The 22993-nt window shown below is 36.9% G+C and overlaps 1 pseudogene; it reads left to right on the forward strand.

Annotated features, from left to right (window-relative positions):
* The first annotated feature begins 2612 nt into the window (after positions 1-2612).
* LOC149175194 (polypyrimidine tract-binding protein homolog 3-like) lies at positions 2613-18260 on the forward strand (annotated as a pseudogene).
* The last annotated feature ends 4733 nt before the right edge of the window (positions 18261-22993 follow it).

Consider the following 22993-nt stretch of genomic DNA (forward strand, 5'->3'; position numbering starts at 1 on the left):
TGAGATAGATCTTGAGGGGGAGTTGATCAGTGCCCTGGATGAAATAGAAAGGCTTAAACAAAAGAATAGAAAACGGAAACAAAACATATTGAAATATGTAAAAGAAGAATCAAGTAAAAGATGAAGAATTAGAAGATACAAAGACTCATTCAAAATTACCCTCAAGACACCCTCAAAAGGATCATCAAGAAAAATGAATTATTGGAGATAAAAGTGAAGGAGTACAAACAAGGAGGCAACTAGTAGAAAAATTTGAAAAAGCTCATATAGCTATGTTGTCACATATGGAACCAAAGAATTTTGATGAGGCAAGTAACGAAATTTGTTTAGATGCTATGAACGAGGAGTTAGACCAAATTGATAAGAACGAGACTTGGGAACTAAGAGAAAGACCTGTCGAAAAGAATATCATTGGCACAAAATGGGTATTCAAAAATAAGATGAATGAATAGGGTCAAACTATTAGAAACAAAGCCATACTAGTGTGTAAGGGTTACTCACAAGTGGAAGGTCTTGATTATGAAGATACTTTTGCAGCAATCACAAGACTGGAGGCAATGAGGATGTTTTTGGCCTTTTCGTGCTATAATGATTTCAAGGTATACCAAATGGACGTGAAGTCTACTTTCCTGAATGGTGATCTTGAGGAATAATTCTATATGGAACAACCTGAAGGTTTTGCATTATCATATAACCCTAATTATGTCTACAGATTAAAGAAAGCATGTTATGGTCTTAAACAAGCACCACGAGTGTGGTACTCTAAACTGGACAAGTACCTTCAGAAACAAGGTTTCAAGAGAGGAGGCATTGATAGTAATATGTACATAAAGGTTGATGGAGATAAATTATTAATTGTGGTGGTATATGTGGATGAAATAATGTGTGGTAATAATAAAGATCGTCTAGTAAAAGGATTTGTTGAAGGGATGAGGTTTGAGTTCGGGAGGTCAATGATTAGAGAGCTTACCTTCTACTTAGGAATTCAAATACTATAAAAGGTCGGAGGCATATTCATTTCTCAAGAGAAATACCTAAGAGATATGTTGAAAAGGTTCCAAACTAAAGACTATAAACATGTCTCAACCTCCATGGATACTGAATGTAAGCTATGTACAGATGATGAGTCACCCGATGTGGATCAAAAAATTTACAGATGTATGATAGGAAGCCTGCTATACCTAACAGCTTTTAGACCAGATATAATTTTGGTAGTTGGATTAGTAGAAACATATCAATCAACACCCAAACAAAGTCATATGTTAGCAACAAAAAGGATATTCAATACTTGAAAGGGACTACATGCTATGGTATATGGTATCTAAAAGGGACGGACTTTACATTGACAACATACACATATGTGGATTGGGCCAACTATGTGGATGACAGAAAAAGTACAAGTAGTGGTGCATTCTACCTAGGAGAGTATTTGGTGGCATGGTTAAGTGAGAAACAAACATTAGTTTCTCTATCTATAGCAAAAGTTGAATACATAGCAGTTGCAGCTTGTTGCACACAAGTGTTGTGGATGAAGCAGACACTTCAGGATATGAAGGTAAATTTCAGTGAGCCTATCTCTATCAAATGCGACAATACAAGTGCAATAAGCATTTCAAAAAATCTTATGCTTCATTCAAAGACTAAACATATCCCTGTAAATGACCACTTTCTCAGAGAACAAGTGGTTGAGCAAACAGTGAAAATGGAGTACATACCCACAAAAGAAAAGATAGAATATATATTTACAAAGCCTCTTGCAATAGAACCATTTGAGTATCTAAGAAACAAGTTAGGGATAGGTATTTCAAATTCTTTCCACTAATGTGACTTCAAAAGGAGAACCTAAAACATTATTGAGTATATGAAATTGATTGCATGATCTAAGGGCGAGATAATAGGAGCAAGAAGGAGTAATGACGAGGAACAAGAAGCATATGGTTACGTTAAGAATGTGAAGCAGTTAAGAAGAAGCAAGAACAAAGGCATCTTCAAATTAGGAACAAGAATCATATGATTACGTCAAGAATGTGAAGCAATTAAGAAGTAGCAAGAACAAAGGCATCTTCAAAGTGTGAGACCAAGTCATTTTCTTCATGAGATAGCAACAACAATCAAGTTCACCATTCAAAAATCCATTCCCTAATGAATTTTTTATATACACATGTATATATCCTACACATAAACGTTTAAATAAATTTCTTCAAGTGTACATAATCCTGCTAAGAGATTTTCGTATCCATTCAAAGCATGTTGGAAGATAATTCTAACTCATTCAGTTTGCATGTGCAATTTTTTTTAGTGATGAATAAATGGGCAAAAAAAAAACATAGAGTTGGTTTCAATGAATATAGGTATAGTCAGAGATTAACAAGTATAAGGACAAATTATCAGAAGAATGGAAAAAAGTCATGTGGTTTGCATGTTATTAGCACCTAGTAGGGAAGTAATTTCCCCAATTAGAGCAAAATATTGTAGCATAAAATGACAAAATCATTTTTTTTTTATTTTCTACAACATTTGCGCAAACTTGTCATTTTCCTATCATATTAAATTTTTAATCTAGTTTTTCTCTACCTTGTTCAATATAAAAAAAATCATCAAATTTTTTTCCTAATCGTAATGTTGGAGGTGAAATATCTAAGAATGACTTGTTGCAATTGGGGAAATGTATAGGAACCTTGTGATGTTGTGTGCAAAAAAATCAAGCTCTCATACAAGTGTATGATATCCCTTCTACCATAGGTGTACTAGATCATTCTTCAATATTGCAGCCAAGTATAAGACTCGGGGGGAATGTCTACTTCTAGTTTTCTTCTCATCGGGAGTTAACAATAACTAAGTGGTTGGGACAAGCATGGTGAAATGGTGATTATGATTCCTAGCCCAAAAAAATTCTTTTAGTTATCATTCAACACCTACTCTATCACATCATATTGGAAGTGTTTCATGAAGTTTTTTCCCCTCATGACATTGTTGAAAATATTGTCATCTTTTAGAAGTTTGGTTTATAATTTTTTATTTAGTGTTCTTCAAGATAACATACCATTCAAGATAGAAACTGTAACACCCTCCTCCCACATCTACCCAAGTAACCATCCAACTGGGGTAAACATGTGACGAGAAGTTACTATGATATGATTCAACTCCCTATGTGTCAGTTAAGGAAGGGTAATCAGCGGAACACCTCACACAGACCTTCTACATCAACAACAAAACTCCCAGGAGCCATCCCAACCACTCAGGTAACCAACCCCTAAGAACAATTGATGTTTTAGTGCATCAAACCCCTGAACATTCCCTTGATATGGACAAGGGTGCATCTGGGAGGCTCCAAAAGCTCCCATAGCAAGGGCAAGGGAGCTTCTAGGTACCTTTTCCCCTAGTGTTGTGCATGTGACTCCAGGATTTGTGCCACTTTTTCAGGCTCAGATCCCAGCTCACTGCCCAGAACTCAATGACACTTCTAGAAATGAAAGATAACAATGGAATAATGATACAAATGTAATTACTTAAATAAGGACTTGACTGGACCCCTACTAGCCATGACAGGAATTTCGTCAAACATGTCACAAAGATGCAATCTACATGTTTAAACAACATATATGAGCATAGGGGTCTCATACTTATCTGAGAATCACTAAGAAGCATTGATGCCTCATCACAATAATTGCATTACCATCTATTAAGCCATATATTCATTGTACATTTAGTGATTAACCAAAACATGATGAGAGCCATACATTTCCATTGTCATAAAACTCATTCATAACCATCATATAAACAACAAAATGTTAAGGATATAACAACCATATAAACCACATACAAACAAGTGTATTTACCTATAACATACCAAGGATAAAGAGAGCTCTTATTGATGATTGCATAGGTCGACCAGGTATGGGACTTCCACAAAACACTTGATCGTAGACTAGGTTGAACCAAATCTTTCTTTCATCCAATCACCCTCATTCCATATTCTAAGCATGAATTTGGGATATCCTTAAATAAATCCATCAAAAATGAACTAGGGATTCTAGAGGCCAAACCATCTCAACCCTCAACCATTGATTCCACCTCACGGTCGTACATCACTAACCATCATCAGATCAGTCGCTAACCAAGTTGTCCAGGGCTCCACAGCGTTTGTTATAACCTAGCTTCCAAGACTAGTAACTCAACCCATAGTTGTCGTCGAGCTTCTAGAACGTTTGTCTAACCAAGGCTTCCAGGACTAGTAACTCAACCCACCAAGGGCTTCCAAATTGTTTTTCCAACAAAGGCTTCCAAGACTATTAACTCAACCCAAGTTGTTGAAAGGCTTCCAGATCGTTTGTCCAACTAAGGCTTCCAGGACTAACAAATCAACCCAAGTTATTAGAGGGCTTCCAGAGCGTTTTTCCAACCAAGGCTTCCAGGAACTAATAACTCAACCCACAACCAAAGGCACAAGAAAACCAACAAGAAAACAAAAGTAAAACCCACAACACCATGGCTATCAAAAAAATGGAAAGGCTAGGAAAATCCACTGTCAATCCAGGAAATCCTTCATGCTAATGACAGATCATGATAAATAAACCACATGCATATGTCATGCATGCCAAAACTAGTGAGGAAAACATACATGCAACTTGGTACCTACAAGAAAAACCCGATGTAGTTGCTGATCTTGATCTCATCTTGCACTTTCTTGCTCCTCCTTTGCCTTCTTGCTCCAAGTATCCAAGTATGCCACATTCTCCAAGAGTGCTCCAAGAAAACTCTAAGTGTCCAAGAGTATGAGAGAGAGAGAATAGAATGAGAGCTCCAAAACTGAATCGACAAAAGGTTACAATGACCAAGCCTGAGAAAAATCTTGTCAATTGATCCTCAGAAGCCTTTTTATCAATGAGGCCTCTATTTTCTTCAATTTGCATTATTTTCCTTCATTTTCCTTCTCACATCCAACCAATGACCTTTCACCTTACTTTTCTCCTAATTTCCATTATTTTCAAAAATAAATGTGCCAAAAATGCCATTTTGCCTTGACAAACCCTTTTTCATTTGCTTTGTCAAATTCCTTTAGCCATAATAAACCGAATGAACACCCACTAGGATTTCTTTCCCAACATTTATATTGGAATACGTGTCCCATGACCTTGGTCTTATTTTTTCCTTTATTAAAATTTACATGGAAGTTTGACCAGGGTTGTTACAGAACCCTCCCCCTTAGGGGAACACCATCCTCAATGTTCAATGACACCTATAACCAACAAGACCATTGCAACTGAACATACTTTCCATGTAGATTTATAACTTAGCTCGTTGAAGTATTTACAATGACCATTTCTGAAACATGACAAACACATCATTTACTGGAGCTTTATAACACATCTCATTATGGTATTTACAATAACAACCACGTATACTTATACATATTTGCTTCAACCAACAAATAACCATATTGTCTATGGATATTTAGAAATCCATCTCGATACAATATTTACAATGGTATACATATATGCACATTTTCTCATCAAGAAAATAAAAGGATATGATGCATGTATCAATCAACAAGGGAATCTAGAGGCTCACACCCCCACCCTCAAAAGTAGTACCAGGATTCACCTCCTTCCCAGGAAGTCCAGAATCCACTGTCAAAGTCAAATTTGCATCCAATATCCAGCGCTACAACCTTGTGCCACTTGCCATCCCAGTGAACAGTTACCGACTCATTGTTCCAGGCACACTCCCAATGTGCATCTGATTGCATCTGGCAATGCTAATGACAAAAACCAATCCATTCCCCAACCTTTGCATCTCTGCTACATAGTCCCTCGGGTGATCCGATTAACCCCTTCCATGCAGTCACACACCTTCCAAGTTTCGTTGGCACCCCCATCCTCGGGGAGTTCATCCCTCGGAAGGTCCAAAAAAAAAGGCATATCCCAGCCTTAAACCATCATACCGGTCATAGCATGCTCATGGAAATTAATGGAACTATTGGGTACTAGTGTCCCACAATGGCCCTTTTCCTGAATGCTTTACCAGCATATTGTTGCATGTTCTAATTCCTTTTGTTGTTTTTGCTAATGCTTGTCATCGGTTTCGACCACCCAACCAGGCATTTCATGCTTTCCTGTACCAAGCACACAATCCCCATTAGATTCAAAATAAATTGAAATAAATTCAAATCATACCTCATTGGTGGCCCATCAATAAAGTATACTTGCAATTTTGTTCGATTTCTTCCACAACAAGTCAAACTAGCATCTTTGACCAAATCATCATGTATAAACATATCACATCAAGTTAGCTCAAAACACAACCATCTTAGATCAAAATCATAAATCACATGTAGCCATCATAAACTAGAATCATAGATCACATGTAATCATTATAGACCAGAATCATAAATCACATGCATAATAAAACTGAAATAAAATATTGATACTTAATCCTTTAATCAATCCTTACCTTCTACCTTTGTCTTTATTTTGTACGTACACTGGATTGGTTTCCACACGTGACAAACACCTAGTTCCTTCTCTTCAACCATGTACACATACACAGTGTAAATCACACACATATAATTGCACACGACATACAATGCCATGCACCTACACTTGACATACAACACATACACCTACACTCAGTGTACAACACAACACAATACATACTCCTATATCTGGTGTACACCACAACACAATACATACACCTACACTCGATGTACACCACAATACATATATGTACGCAGAGTACATCACAACGAATACACATGTCACAATACCATGACTACACATTGCACATACATAGTACTGCATGCCCACAAAACAACATGTACGACTTGTGCACAATACCACATGTACACCAGTACCATATGTACAACATGTACACAGTACCACCTATACACAACATCGCATGTACACGACACCACCTGCTCAACACATACACAACACCAGATGTACACTGCACCACTTGTACAATGTGTACACAATACCACATGTACACAGTACCACATGCACGACATGTACACGACACCACATGTACATTGCATCACATGTACGACATGTACACAACACCCCCTACACACAGCACCACATGTACAATCATGTACACAACACCATATATACATAGAACTGCATATACAACATGTACATAGCATCATATGTACACAACATTGCATATCCAACATATGCTCAGTAGCATATGCACACAACACCACATATCCATCATGCGCACAGTATGATATGTACATAGCACTGCATATCCAACATGTGCATAGCACCATCTATACCCAGCATTGCATATGTAATATACACACAACACCATGTATACAACAAGCATACAACATCATATGTACACAATACTACATATACAACATTACACATCACCATAGGTACAATCACTATATATACAACATGCACAACATATACACAACAATATCGCTGCACATCCAAAACCATACTGCCTCTACCAAGCAACCTTGCTTTCAGTGTCTCTCTGCCATCCATGTTTATCCTTGCATGCTGCAAAGCGCATTGTTTTCATTCCACTGATGTATCCTTCAGCGTTACCTGACATAACATAAACATAGGCATAATACAAGCATACAATATCAATTAATATCCACATGATGTTGACCTCATATATTTGTCATGACTACTCTTCCCGCTTGATTCCTCATAAACCAGGAACCTTTCCATGTCATTCACCTGCATAAGCAATCATTTCTCCACAAGAATGATCCCTGGTGACGCTGTCATACAACAACATACATACATACATACATGTATACATATAAACATCAACATAAAACAATCATGATCCTTGATGAACCTGTTTGATAACAATGTACATACATACATACATATATGCATATAAACATTAGCATAAACCAATCATGATCAAAACATTATTACTAGATATCATAAGTCCAAGGTTAAGAAAACTTCCTTTATTCATGCACAACATGCACAATATTGAGAAAAAAGTTCCCAACATAGCCAAGGCATTTGAAACCTCAAATCCATTTACTTTACCCTTTATGTTACCTTTATCATGATTGTCCTATCACTGTCCATTTACCTCAATGGACCCAATCAATCCAACTAGTTTTCATATGTTTGCGTTCAACTACCCTTATACATGCACTGAGCTTCATCCGTGTCTTAAATCACCTGTTGGGTAACACACAACTCTCCCCGAAGTCCATTAAATTTCCTCTTTCCCAAACCAATTCCCAGGACTCAAAACATAAAAGGCAAAACAAGAAACAAACAATAAGAAAACCATGAAAACCAATAACAATACGACACCACAAACAAAGTCACAAGGCATTGCACCAGACATAACAAGGATGAAATCAAGCACAACCAAATCAAAAATACCGAAAGCGCAAAACTAGAAATAGACACCATGACTCCATCCCCATGATTCCCAATGCCTCCAAGTGAAATCTCAACTTGAGACTTCTTTAAGATTTCATGGCAATATCTTTTTTCATGCAATCCCCTACATGATACTGCCATAAACACATAACTGTCAGTACATAAGTAACCATAACAACATACCAGTTACCTTACCTTGTCATACTAATGCAAAGCATGTTACCCTTGTCACACATGTCAACCACATGTTCCAAATATCAAGACAATTGTATCTATCAATTTGAAATCAACCATTACCAAGACTAAAAATCATGTCATAATCCATAGTCAACTCAGAGTGATTAGACATAATGCTACAACTGTCACCTATTACACTCAAGTATATGTCAGTTATCTCAACACATATGTGTGAGTAAAACCATATTAAAACAAGATCATTTCTTGATGCAATCTTATAGACACATCCTCATATCATGTGATTAACTAAACATTCAACAATAGATAGATGACATAATAGATACCAACACTCAAATACCAAATAAATGACATAATAAAACATCCAAGCACAAAATAGATGACATAAGAAGGCTCATACCTTAATGTATCTCAAGGGAGGCTATCTTGTCTACACAATCAATCTAGTAAGAATGATATAACTTCACAACACATTAGCTCAAATGCAAATAAAATCATGATATCCATAACAATAAATAACTAACATGTTCACATCATAAGCTCATAAACATTTGTCGTTCATGCATAACAATCACATACATACAATCAGTCTAGATTAGTACAACACAATGTCACAAATAAGTCTACTCATATCTAAATGTCATAACCTTAACCATCTTCATAGGCCAATCCAATTTAGCATGATACATAATCATCAAGATATTAATTATATAACCCTAATCATCAAGTCAACTAACATATAACAACAATAAGTTAATGTATAGCATGCTCATCAACAACATATAACATAATCATCGATCTAACCAAAAGTTAACATATAACATTAATCATCAAGTTAACTAGCATAAAACAACAAAAACAATGCATACAACCACAAGTTACTACCATTCATGACTATATGACACATGTGTATATGACTACACTGATTAACTAGCATTTATCATATGTGTAACCATAATAATAATAGAATTAAAAACATATAAGTAACCTTAATTCTTACAACAACCATGAATCACATACCTTCATTCCAAACATATGAACATGCATGGCGATCCGCTCTTACCCCAAATTCTAGTGTTGCAACCTTGCTATAATAGTCTACATTTCTTGTTGTACCTTATACAACACATCAACATCATAACATACCAACTACATCACGATGACCTGAAATGCCTACAATGACCTCATGCATGGAAACCATGCCCATAATAATGCATGCATAACAACATATATACACTGACATGCATAACAAATGCATATACAATCGACATGCATTCATGACTAACACATCCCAACAACAAAATCATCAACTTGCACATGGAAACACAACTGTAACAGTGACCACTACCATGCATAAATAAAAAGTACATATACAACCTACATGCATGCATGACAAATTCATTTTTCCTGTCCAGTCCAAGTGTTGAACCATGCTCTGATACCACTCTGTAACACCCTCCTCCCACATATACCCAAGTAACTGGCCAAAAAGGGTAAACATGTGATGAGAATTTACTATGATATGAATCGACTCCCTACGTGTCAGTTAAGGAAGTGGAACTTGCAGAACACCAATGGACCTTCCACACTAGCAACAAAACTCCCAGGAGCCATCCCAACCACTCAGGTAACCAACCCCTAATATCAATTGATGTTTTAGTGCATCAAACCCATGGACGCTCCCTTGATATGGACAAGGGTGCATCTGGGAGGCTCCAGAAGCTCCCACAACAAGGGAAAGGGAGATTTTGGGGACTTTTTTTCCCCAGTGTTGTGCTTGCGATTCCAGGATTTGTGCCAATTTTCAGGCCTATAGCCCAGGTCACTGCCGAGAACTCAATGGCATTTCCATAAATGAAAGATAACATCAAAATAATGATAGAAATGTAATTACTTGAACAAGGACTTGATTGGACCCCTACTGGCCATGACAGGCATTTCGTCAAACATGTCACAAAGATGCAATCTACAGGTTTAAACAACATATCTAAGCATAGGGATCTCATAATTATCTGAGAATCACTAAGAAACTGTTGACACCTAATCATTAGGATTGGGTGAATCAATGAAATTGATGTAAATAAATAATAGAGAATATGAATAGTCACCGAGAGATGAAATGAACAGTCTCTCCCTCATGTATATAATAAACACCAACCTAAATGAAATAAATGAATTGTTTTGAGGAGTTACTACCTGGTCTGACATGGTATCAGAGCCAACTCCCGAAATTAGTTTTTTTGTAACTCCTAGTGTCAGGTTCCTGCCTATATTCTGCCTGGTTGCCTGAAGCCTGCTCCAGGTAGTGTCATATACATTTTTCAAATCTGCACCCTCTGTCAAGAGACCTGGTGTGTGAACGCTGAATGCTAGTGTGTGAACGTTGAATGCTGCTACTCTGGTATCCCTCGCACTTCTTCTCTGATTTCAATGCAAGGATGGATGGCAAGAACTCGATCGAGGTGTTGAATATGGTGGAAACTACCCTATCTGCATTAGTCCTCAGAGCTTGATACGAATAGATCTCCTCCTCTAAAATTACTTCTTCACCATCCATATTTATTTTCACAAGCATTTTATTTTAATGCTTTCTTATATTTGACCTTTGATTGGAGCTGCGTTGAACTGTGGTAATATTCCCACAGAAAACCGTAATGGGCCAGTGTATGGCAAGAGTTACAGTACACAGATTTTACTGTGTATACCTTACTGCCTTGGAGCGGGAGGCATTGTGATTGAAGGTGCATCGCTAACACACAAGGTGCGAAGGTGCTCATGGTCTTGTGCAGCGGAAACGTGGTGCAATCCACCCCGTTTTGGTGTGGTTCCTCCATTTTTGACATGCTGGCAGCACAGTATTTTTGGTATATATAACACTGATATATATTTAAAGCCACTAATTTGATATATATAACACTGATATATATTTAAAGGTTTTCTCCAAAAGGCAGTGTTTAATATACATAAATGCGCAGGAGGTATTTGAATAAGTGTATGCAATCGTGGTTTGTGGCTTTTGGATGGTTTTAATACACTTTTTTTAATACATCATTTTAATACATGCGCGCTGCCTCTCCACTGGTAGCCATACTGTTTTCCCACACAACCTCACTGGTTGTGTGTGTTTTTTGGAGAATGTCGAATGCTGCTGCAATAACCATATGGGTTGAGCTCTTGTAAAAATCAATTAATGTGTTGGTTGGGATATAAAAGATTATTTATATTTTGATGATCATATGCACAAGAACCTGACCTATTATTTCTTTACATCAAAAGCACATTTTTCCAACAGAAGTATTTTTTTAAAATAGTACACAGATTTTATAGTACACAGATTTGTTTTGCCAACAGAAGTTTTTTTTTACAGTATGCATTCAATCATATCTATTGTGGGAATAGTTCTTACTCGAAAAGAGAACTATCCTAAGTGGTCCCATATGATAAAACACACCCTCATTTTCAATGAGTTGTGGAAAGGTGTGTGTATTGGAGATGGAGACAAAGAGCTAGAACAGCCTACCTCAGACAAAGAGCTTTCCATTTGGGAAATAAGAATAGCAAAGCTTATGCATTAATCGCAGCATCTGTAAGTGTGAGCCGCAATATTTCGCCATTTTCAACTACTTTGGAAGCCTTACAAAAGCTAAAAGAACTCTATGACTCACATTCTGCACTTGAATTTGTTCAACTCATGATTAAACTCTTCACTCTTGAATTGCAAAATAATGATCCTCTTGCTCTTGCATCCGAAGTAAAATCTATAATGCATGATATCCAAGCCACTAACATCGAATTGGATATTACTCTTATCGCTTTTCTCAAGGCACTTTATCCTACTTACTCCAATTATCTTGATTCATTGCAACCAAATGGAAATCTCAAAGATATTACCTTTGAACCCCTTGTGAAAAAATTTGTTGAAAGAGAGAAAGCTTTTGGAAAGAAGACAACCCCTGAATCTTCTGAAGAGGTTGTGTGCCTTGCTCATAAAGAAAAGAATCATGCTCAAGATTATTCCAGACGAAGAGGTGGTCGAAGAGGAAGAGGAAGATATTTCAGAGGCAGGGGGGGCAGACACTCTCAAGGAGAAAAGTCAGACTTGCACTGCATACGCTGCAAAAGAAATGGATCACATGATGCCTCTACATGCAAGTTACCATGGGACAAAATTGAGCAACAAAGAAACCAACAGAAAGGTAAAAATAATGACACAGACAAAGGTAAAGCACCTCATCTGCTCATTATGTTGTGGCACAATGTAATATTGGAGTAAATGAAGATTTATTTAATGCTTCACTTGCTTCTTGGAAAAATGATTGGTTGCTTGATTCAGGAGAAACTTGCCACATGACTCATAGAAAAGATTTTTTTGAAGAATTTACTGACAATGTTGATGGAGCAGTATACTTTGCAGACCAATCAAAAATCAAGCCATCAGGGCTTGGCACAATCAGGCTTAAATTGCCTGGTCTTCCAAACTTCCTTCTGCATCATGTTCTATATCTCCCACAATTGAAGAGAAACTTGTTGTCCTTGGTCCACATCCGCCAGCAAGGTCACTCCATTCATATGTTTGATGGCAAGATTGAGGTGAGAAAAGCATCTGACCACTCACTTGTCATGAGGGGAATAGAAGAAGAAAAGCTTCTCAAGCTGCAAGGTACCTCTACTCGTGCACAACATTTTTCATACAATTCTCATTATGAAGAAGGTACACTTCCATCAAGTCTATTATGGCATGATAGATTTGGACATTTGAACTATGACAACCTCCGCTTGTTGAAGAAAAATGGTGTTGTTGGTTTGCCTACAATTCCTAGGAAATTTAAGCAATGTGATGCTTGCATTCTAGGAAATCAGAGCAAACAGTCTTTTCATGATTCACATTCAAGAGAACATAGAAAACTTGAACTCATTCATTCAAATTTATGTGGTCCAATGCCTATTCCTTCTGCAAATGGAAATAAATATATGATGACATTTATTGATGACTACACCATAATGTGTTGGGTTTATTTATTGAAGAACAAATCTGATGCTTTTCAAACATTCAAAAACTTTCATAAATGGATTGAAAATGATGCACAATCTCATATTGGGTCTATTCTCATTGATAATGGAAAAAATACACATCAAATGAATTTGAAAACTATCTTTGCCAACATGGGATCAAACATCAAACAACTGTGCCTTATAATCCCCAATAGAATGGTGTAGCTGAAAGAATGAATAGGACAATCTTAAATATGGTATGCTCCATGCTCTTCTTCAAAAATGTAAACATAATGTTTTGGGTTGATGTTGTTCTATGTGCTGCATATATAAAGAATAGATGTCCATCTAATGCCATTAGAAACAAGACTCCATATGAAATGTGGTATGGGCACGTTCCTTTAGTAAAGCATCTCAGGGTCTTTGGTTCCACCTGTTATGCCTTGATACCAAAGGTACATAGAAACAAACCTGGTGCAAGAAGTCGTAATTGTATCTTCCTGGGGTTTTCAAACACCTCCAAAGCATACCATCTCTATGATGAAGTTAATAAAAAGTTTGTTGTATCTAGAAATGAAATTTTTCTTGAATCATGCAAAACTGACAATGTTGTTGAGTGGCAACTTGATCGCTTGGATAGATTCGCAAATGAAAAATCATTTCAAGAATTTGATAATCAGATTCCACATCTTGAATGGGGGATTCCGATACTAGATCAACATGTGGAATCTTCTTCTAAAGAACTCTCTCCCTTTCATGAGACTCCAACAACAGATGATGCTTTAAGTGATGTGATTGATAGAATTGGGAGACTCAATCTTGATCCAGTCCCAACTCAATCAACGGAGCAACCTAGACCATCTAAGAGAGGTCCTCAAAAGTGGCTGATAAAGACACTTGAAAGTGTTCATCCTGATGAGATTGGAAAGACAGGAACTAGAAATTGAAACCGACAAAATGGAGGTGATGTAGATGACTCTAATTCACCTGTTGATATGGATGTTTCTTATGATTGTGAATTGAATTTGTCTATATATTTTGAACCAACTTCCTTCAAAGAAGCTGCTTCTCATGATGAATGGAAAGAAGCGTTTCAAAAGGAATATGATTCCCTCATAAAGAATGGCACTTGGAAGCTGGTTGACCCTCCATTAGGAACCAAACCAATTGGCTGCAAGTGGGTCTACAAGAACAAGTATAAAGTTGATGGCTCACTTGAAAAGCACAAATCCAAGATTGTGTCAAAAGGTTTTGCACAAAAGGAAGGGGTCGATTATGAGGATACTTTTGCCCCCACAGCTAAAAAGGCTACCATCCGGACACTCTTTGCCCTAGCAGCTCAGAACGGTTGGAAAGTCCATCAAATGGATGTAAAAACTACTTTCTTGAATGGAGATCTAAAAGAGAATGTTTTTTTGTCCCAGCTTAAAGGATTTGTTGTGAAAGGACATGAACATAAAGTATGCAAACTTGTGAAATCCTTGTATGGCCTCAAACAAGCACTGCGAGCCTAGTATGAAAAACTAATTGATCATCTTCTGAAACTCAATTTCAAACATTATGATCTTGATGATGCAACTTTATCTGTCAAGAAAGTTGGCAAAACAGTTGTATATCTTGTGGTATATGTAGATGATATTTTGATGACAGGGAACAATGAAAGCTACATTGCATCCATAAAGAAGGAATTGGGGAAAAGTTTTGAAATGATTGATTTGGGCTATGTTCATTACTATCTTGGTATTGAAGTAACTCAACATCCGAAGTCCATATTTCTTTCTCAAAAGAAGTAAATTGGAGATCTGTTGAAAAGGTTTGGCATGACAGAATGCAATCCTCTTACTACTCCAATGGAACAAAACTTAAAGCTCACATCTATTGAAGGAAAAGAATTTAAGGATGCAACAAAGTATAGACAGCTTGTAGGAAGTCTCAACTACCTAACTACTACCAGACCAGACATTTCGTTTGTTGTTGGAATCCTCTCTAGGTTTATGCAAAAGCCTTGTGAGGGACATTGGTCTACTGCAAAAAGAGTTCTAAGGTACTTGAAGGGAACTCAAGACTTTGGAATCAGGTATAGACAGGTGGACGACTTCAGCTTGATTGGATACTTTGATTCAGACTTCGATGGAGACAAAGAAACTGGGGTATCTACTTCAGGATATGCTATGAGTCTTGGATTAGGAGCTGTGTCCTAGAGATCATGCAAACAATCAATTCCAGCAGATTCCACAACAGAAGCAAAATGCGTGGCAGCAGCTGAGGCAACAAAAGAAATTGTGTGGCTCAGGAAAATTCTTGCAGATTTGCAGGTAAAACAAGTACGATCAACTCCACTCATGATTGACAATACCTCTGCAATAAAGTTGGCCAAGAACCCAAAGTTCCATGATCGAACGAAGCACATCAATACTAAATATCATCTGATTCGACATCATGTTGAGGCCAAAACAATCCATCTCCGCCATTGTTCCACGAACGAGCAAATTGCAGACATCTTCACCAAAGTGCTTGGAAGAGAAAAGCTTGAAAGATTCAGAACGATGCTTGGACTCACGAACATCCCTTCAGATTAAGGGGGGGAATGTTGACACCTAATCATCAGGATTGGGTGAATAACTGAAATTGATGTAAATAAATAATAGAGAATATGAATAGTCACCGAGAGATGAAATTAATAGTCTCTCCCTCATGTATATAATAAACACCAAGCTAATTGAAATAAATGAATTCTTTTGAGGAGTTACTTCCTCGTCTGACAGAAACATTAATGCCTCATCACAATAACTACATTACCATATATTAAGCCATGTAGTCATTGTATATTCAGTGATTAACCAAAACATGATGAGACCCATACATTCCCATTGTCATAAAACTCATTCATAACCAACATATAAACAATAAAATGTCAAGGATATAAAAGCCATATAAACCACATATAAACAAGTATATTTACGCATAACATACCAAGGAGAAAGAGAGATCTTATTGATGATTGCATAGGCTGACTAGGTATGGGACTTCCACAAACCACCAGACCGTAGACTAGGCTGAATCAAATCTTTCTTTCAGTTAGTCACCCCAGTGCCATATTCCAAGCATGAATGTGGGATATCATGAAACAAATCCATAAAAACCAAACCATGGCTTCTAGAGGCCAAACCACCTCAACCCTCAACCAATTATTCCACCTCACAGTTAGAAATCACTAACCATCACTAGATCGGTCTCTACCCAAGCTATACAAGGCTCCAAAGCATTTGTTCCAACCCAGCTTCAAGGACTAGTAACTCAACCCATAGTTTTCGTCGGGCTTCCATAGTGTTTGTCCAACCAAGGCTTCCAGGACTAGTAACTCAACCCACCAAGGGCTTCCAGAGTGTGTGTCCAACCAAGGCTTCCAAGACTAGTAACTCAACCCACCAATGGATTCTAGAGCATATGTCCAACCAAGGTTTCCAGGACTAGTAAATCAACCCAAGTTGTTACAGGGCTTCCAGAGAATTTTTCCAACCAAGGCTTCCAAGACCAGTAACTCAACCCAAGCTATTACAGGGCTTCCAGAGTGTTTGTCCAACCAAGACTTCTAGGAACTAATAACTTAACCCATAACCAAAGGCACAAGAAAACCAACCAGAAAACAAAAGTAAAACCCATAGTACCATGGCTATCCAAGAAATGGAAAGGCTAGGAAAATCCACTATCAATCCCATAAATTTTCCATGCCAATGATAGATCATGACCAATAAACCACATGCATATGCCTTGCATGCCAAAACTAGTGAGGAAAACATACATGAAACTAGGCACTTGCAAGAAAAAATCATTGTAGTTGTTGATCCCATTGTCCTCTTGCACTTTCCTGCTCTTCCTTTGCCTTCTTTCTCCAATCATCCAAGTATGCCACTCTCTCTAAGAGTGCTCCAAGAAAAATCTAAGTGTTCAAGAGTATGAGAGAGAGAGAGAATATAATGAGAGCTCCAAAACCGAATTGACAAAAGGTTACATTGACCAAGCCTGAGAAAATTCTTGCCAATTGATCCTCATAAGCCTTTTTATCAATGAGGCCTCTACTTTCTTCAATTTCCATTATTTTCCTTCATTTTCCTCCTCACATGCAACGTGTGACCTTTTACCTTCCTTTTCTCCTAGTTTCCATTATTTTCATAAATAAATGTGCCAAAAATGTCATGTTTCCTTTCTAAAGCCTTTTCCAAATTCCTTTAGCCATAATAAACTGAATGAACACTCACTAGGATGTTTTTCCCAACATTCAGCTTGGAATACGTGTCCCATGAACTTGGTCTTATTTTTGCATTTATTAATTTTTACATGGAATTTTGACAAGGGTTGTTACAAAAACACTCTCTAGGGGAACAATGTATATGATGGATGTTACCAACTAGACATTCACTTCTCTAAAATCACTAAATTACAAGTGAGCTGTATTAATGAAAGAACCAGGGACTTCACAAACTCGTTGTTTCCTTTTGAGCATAAACATAAGTTGCTAGCTCAACCTTTTGGAGAGGCTAGAAGCATTTATGGCACCCAACTAGGTGGGTTTATGCTAATGTCATTGCATCATATGGTCGACGCTCATTCAATGTTACTAAAATTATACAAATTTCTATTGCTAATCCATCTATAATTATGGAATCTAAGAGAAAGACCAATGAATTCAAACCTCGAATTGAGTAAAGGATACTTTTATGAGTTGAACTGTAGCGACAACTTAGCCATGCATTTAATCCAAGAGTTCTTAAAGATGGAGATCAAGAATTCCATACAAGGAAGTTGATATTGTAGTGTTGTTGAAGCCAGAGTACTTGAACTAGTATCATAATGGAAAATGATGGATAAATAAATCGTATTGGTTCATCCCCCAACCTACTCTAAAATTAATAAAGGGAGGGTTTGAAATTCAAACCACCAATCTTTAATAGAGATTATTGGTAGCATTTGGTTGGGTCCAAGCACCCATGACTTCAAAACCACCTAGATAACCCCCAAGAACCACCAATGTAATGAGTTCATAGACACATGGTGGTGGAAATTCAAGAGCTAGAAACCATAGCTAAATTTCATAACTAAAAAATCTGGACTACCAAAAAAATATGATATACCCTTTTCTTAGGTGTAGATCTTCAGGTATTTCAACAATTTCAGAGAATCAACATTATCATGCATTGCAGCTGAACCATTGTGAATTTGTCTAGTTTCACTTCCAACCAAACTACCCTCCTCTCTCTTACCACATTGGGCCTCAATGATTTTTTTTCCTTTATGAGAATTTGTTTGATTGAAAAAGAAGGGAGACGAGTAATAGACAACAAAGATGAAATCATTTGATGGTATTATCTTAAGTGCCTCTTCAAGGACCATTGACAAAACAATCATTGAGAAGGAAATCTACATATGAATTTAACCTCCAAATGGAAGGAAACAAGAATGGGTAGTGGAAACAAGTGGCATACCCATCAATATTACATCCTTTATTGTGAATATTTAATTTCAACAATGTTAGAAATGATAATAATATACCCATGAATGATAGAAAATTTATCTTAAAAGCCTTAGTAATGTTAACAATGGGTTTTCTATTTTTAGGGAAAACAATAGCCAACCTAAGAGGTTTCAATTCCTCTCAAAAATCTTATCTTATGCTTATTTTTAGAAATTGCTCCATAAATTAGGCATCGACTCTGCATTTGACAAGCATAAAAACACTAGCACAAGTCAAACGAATGGGAGTAATAATTTTTGGCAGTAGAAGGGATTATGTTTCTATTGTAAGCCTGATGGGCTATCATATATTGTAAATTTCTTATATCTAAGGGGGTGGTGTATTAGATTCATATCTTATGGCTAGTATAGTCTTGTTCTTTCTTCATTTTTATGTGTTGAGCTTTCTCATTAATTCTATGTAATTTTGATATAAAACTAAATATCAATTAGGTATTGCATTCACTAATTAAAGGATATATTTCTTTCAATTTTCTGTTTATGTATAAATTGTTTATGCATCTACATGATAAAAATGAAAGGATTTTAGTAGTGATCATTTCCTATACCTTTTATATATTCAAAAGTTGTTCTTAAGATTACAATTAAGTGTGTCACTTCAATTCACATATTGTGCTCAAATCTTACACTCGATGTTGGATTCTTTATTTTATGCCCAACAAATCATTCTTCTTCATCTCAAATTAACAATGAATTCCTTACTCACTATTAAGTATGATATCTTATGTCCTTCTCATTTATTCCACCGTTCAATTCAAACTCTTGTGCTCTGCTACTTGAGACTCCATGCCCAATGGAAAGGCCATTAGTCTAAGAATATTACATTTTTTTATCACAACCCATTGTCAATTATCCTCAACCATGTTATCATGTTTTTATCACTTTAAATCTAGCATTATGAACTTAATGTTGTAGGTTGTTTCTAAATGAAAATAAGTAGTCAGTTGTTACTAATATTTGAAGGTTACCACCCTCTAGTCCAATAGCCAAATTGAGCCCTAAAGCAGGGTTTCAGATGCCTTAGAAAAATTCCTAAACAGCTAGGAAAATCTCAAGGAACAATAAGAAGGTAACATAAAATTTCCATATTCATAAACAACGTTAGAACACTTATACTTTAATAGAGGAAAGTCTAAGAAACTAGATGCATAAGATCACTTTCACACCCAATTGTATGTATCCAGTGTCGATACCACCCCCAAGCCAATCTATGAGGACATTAGCTCAAATGAAACAAGTTATAGGGCTCTATCTCTCTCATCCAACCCATTTTATATCATATTCAAATGATATTCCCATTACAAATAACTATAGTAATTTCATCCAGCCATCAAACAATTGTGGCACTCTCTTCCTTTGCCCCACACGCTCGAAATAATATCTTCTGTTTCTCTACCCAATAATTCCTTAAATTTATTCTTCCTTTTGGTACTATTTAGTGTGGAAAAAGAGCCCAATCTACAATATGCAAAATGGGATTTGATTGCCATATTATTACTTTCCTCTCAAGCATCCAATGAATAACAAATGCACATTGGATGAAGAGTTCATAATTTTCCTAACCTCTGTGCTCACCTACAACAAATTATATTTCATCTAAGCTTTGCAATTTCCTATTTGTAGAACAAAACTTGGTTTATTTTCTAGATTGGTTATGATTAAGAAAGGAGAATACAACATAAGTAGTCTAGAACATAAACATGAGTGATAGAATGAATGATAGAGTGAATGGAAATGAGAGGATTGGAGGAAATGGTCATTGACATTACTTATGACATTAAGAATATAGGACTCTTACACTACCCTTAATTATTGTATTCATCCTATGCTTCATTACATGGAAAGACTTCCCCACCAAAGTATTTCATATATCAAATGATTTTTTTATAAGTCAAATAAGGTAGATGGATTTATTTAAGACAACTGACAAAAAAAAGATATGTGATCTAAAGTTGACACTTAGAAATAGAGGATTTTATTTCCCATAGATCCCCTTTCCTCTTTACTTATAGTGGAAGCATAACCCCTCTCATTCTCTCTGCAACCATCTTGGATCATTATATATTATAGTCCAACATTAATATTTGCATAGCTTAATTTCATCATGGCAATCCTTCTTGATCAAAGTTTTCATTGATGTCAATATGGCATTGTTGGAGATGGCAAATGTCCTAACCCTTTTGTGATGATACCCTAACCCTATAATCACTTAAGTCAATATGATGTCAAGCCATTAATGAAGTCAACCCTAGGGAAATTAAAAAATTTGAAGAAATCATTGTGGCATGCCCTAGCCTCATGATGCCATAACATTGTTAAAATTCCCATGAAACCCTAGATTGTTTATGATGAATGAAGGAGCCTGTTTTCATGAAACCCTCCTAGGAACATGTATGCATAAAACCCTAGCCTTTGACCTAATGAGATAATGATGCATGGATGGCTGTTGGTTGAAAAATAAGATTAATCCCTAATATTAATAGTTCAATTTTGTTGGGTTGTGTTATATTCTTTCCATGACTAGCCCACGTAGTTAACCGGGGGGTTAGAGGAGGGGCGAAGTCCCCCCCCTTCGTTGCACAGATTGCGTAGTGGGGGGATCACAGGGGGTTTGAGGGGTGTAGGTAACCCCACCCTATGGGGTGCGGGGCAGTTCCCTGGAAAATTTTGGTTTTGGAACCTATGTTAGGTTGGACGGACCCACCTATGGTTTTGTGCATGATTTTCGCACATGTTTTTGGACGCGATGGTTTTCAGTTCATGGTTTTGGACGCGATAGTTTTCGGTCCATGGTATTGATGCTTTAGCATGTATAAATATGTATTATAACATTGAAAGGAACGAATGGAAAATCAAGCTGGTAGTCCCGGTTTTGGGATCCAGGGGAAAATCTCTGTGTATATGTGTTTTATGTGTTATGCTCTTGCATTGTTTATTTTTTGTGTTTTAGAATTCGTATGTAGGTAGTTTCTGTACGGGGTTAAAACCTACATTTGGTATCAGAGTTGTTTTGGCTTCAAGGGGACGCCTTTGTTGCTGAGGGGTTTCGCTTAGGCTTGTGGTAGACCTCGTTTAGTGGGAGATCTGCGAGATCAATTCTGGTGAAAGAAGATGGCGAGCAGTGGAAAGATAGAGATCGAGAAATTTAATGGTCAGAGTTTTGATTTGTGGAAACTCAAGATGGAGGATCTGTTGGTGGATAAAGATCAGTTGATCGTGGTAGATCCAGGTACTAAACCAACAGGAGTGTCTGATGAAGAATGGAAGAAGTTGGATCGGAAGGCAAGGAGCACAATACAATTGTATGTCTCAGATTCAATATTGTTGAATGTATCAAGGGAAGCTACGGCGAAGGCTTTGTGGGACAAGTTAGGGACTTTGTACCAATCTAAGTCTCTGGTGAATAAATTGTTCCTACGGAAAAAGTTGTATAACCTGAGGATGAAATATGGAGACTCAGTGATAGAACATCTGAATGCATTTAATACTGTGGTAAGTCAGTTAGCATCTGTTGATATTAAAATTTCAGATGAAAATGAGTGCATCAGTTTGTTGTGTTCTCTACTAGATTCGTGGGATAGTCTGGTTATTGCAATAGGTAGCAATGCAATTGCCTTGTAGTTTGATGAAATAGTCTCATCCTTGCTGACGGAGGAAATGAGACGGAAAAATATGGAGAGCTAGAATGGTGATGCCTTGTCTATACGAGGACGGTCCCAGAACAGAAAAAAAAATAAGTCATCGAGTGGGAGATCTAAATCTAGAGGGAGATCTAAATCTCCAGGAAAACCTGTAAAGGTGGTGTGCTGGAAATGCGGAAAGGAAGGGAACTAAAAAAGGGACTGTAAATCTAAAGCTCCTAATAAAGGAAAGGGATCTGATGATGCTCCTTCTACAGAGACGAAAAC

The sequence above is a fragment of the Pinus tabuliformis genome, chromosome 4_1 (genome assembly GCF_031772625.1).
Source record: "Pinus tabuliformis cultivar Carrire ecotype Pingquan chromosome 4_1, CPIR1, whole genome shotgun sequence".
Classification (NCBI taxonomy): domain Eukaryota; kingdom Viridiplantae; phylum Streptophyta; class Pinopsida; order Pinales; family Pinaceae; genus Pinus; species Pinus tabuliformis.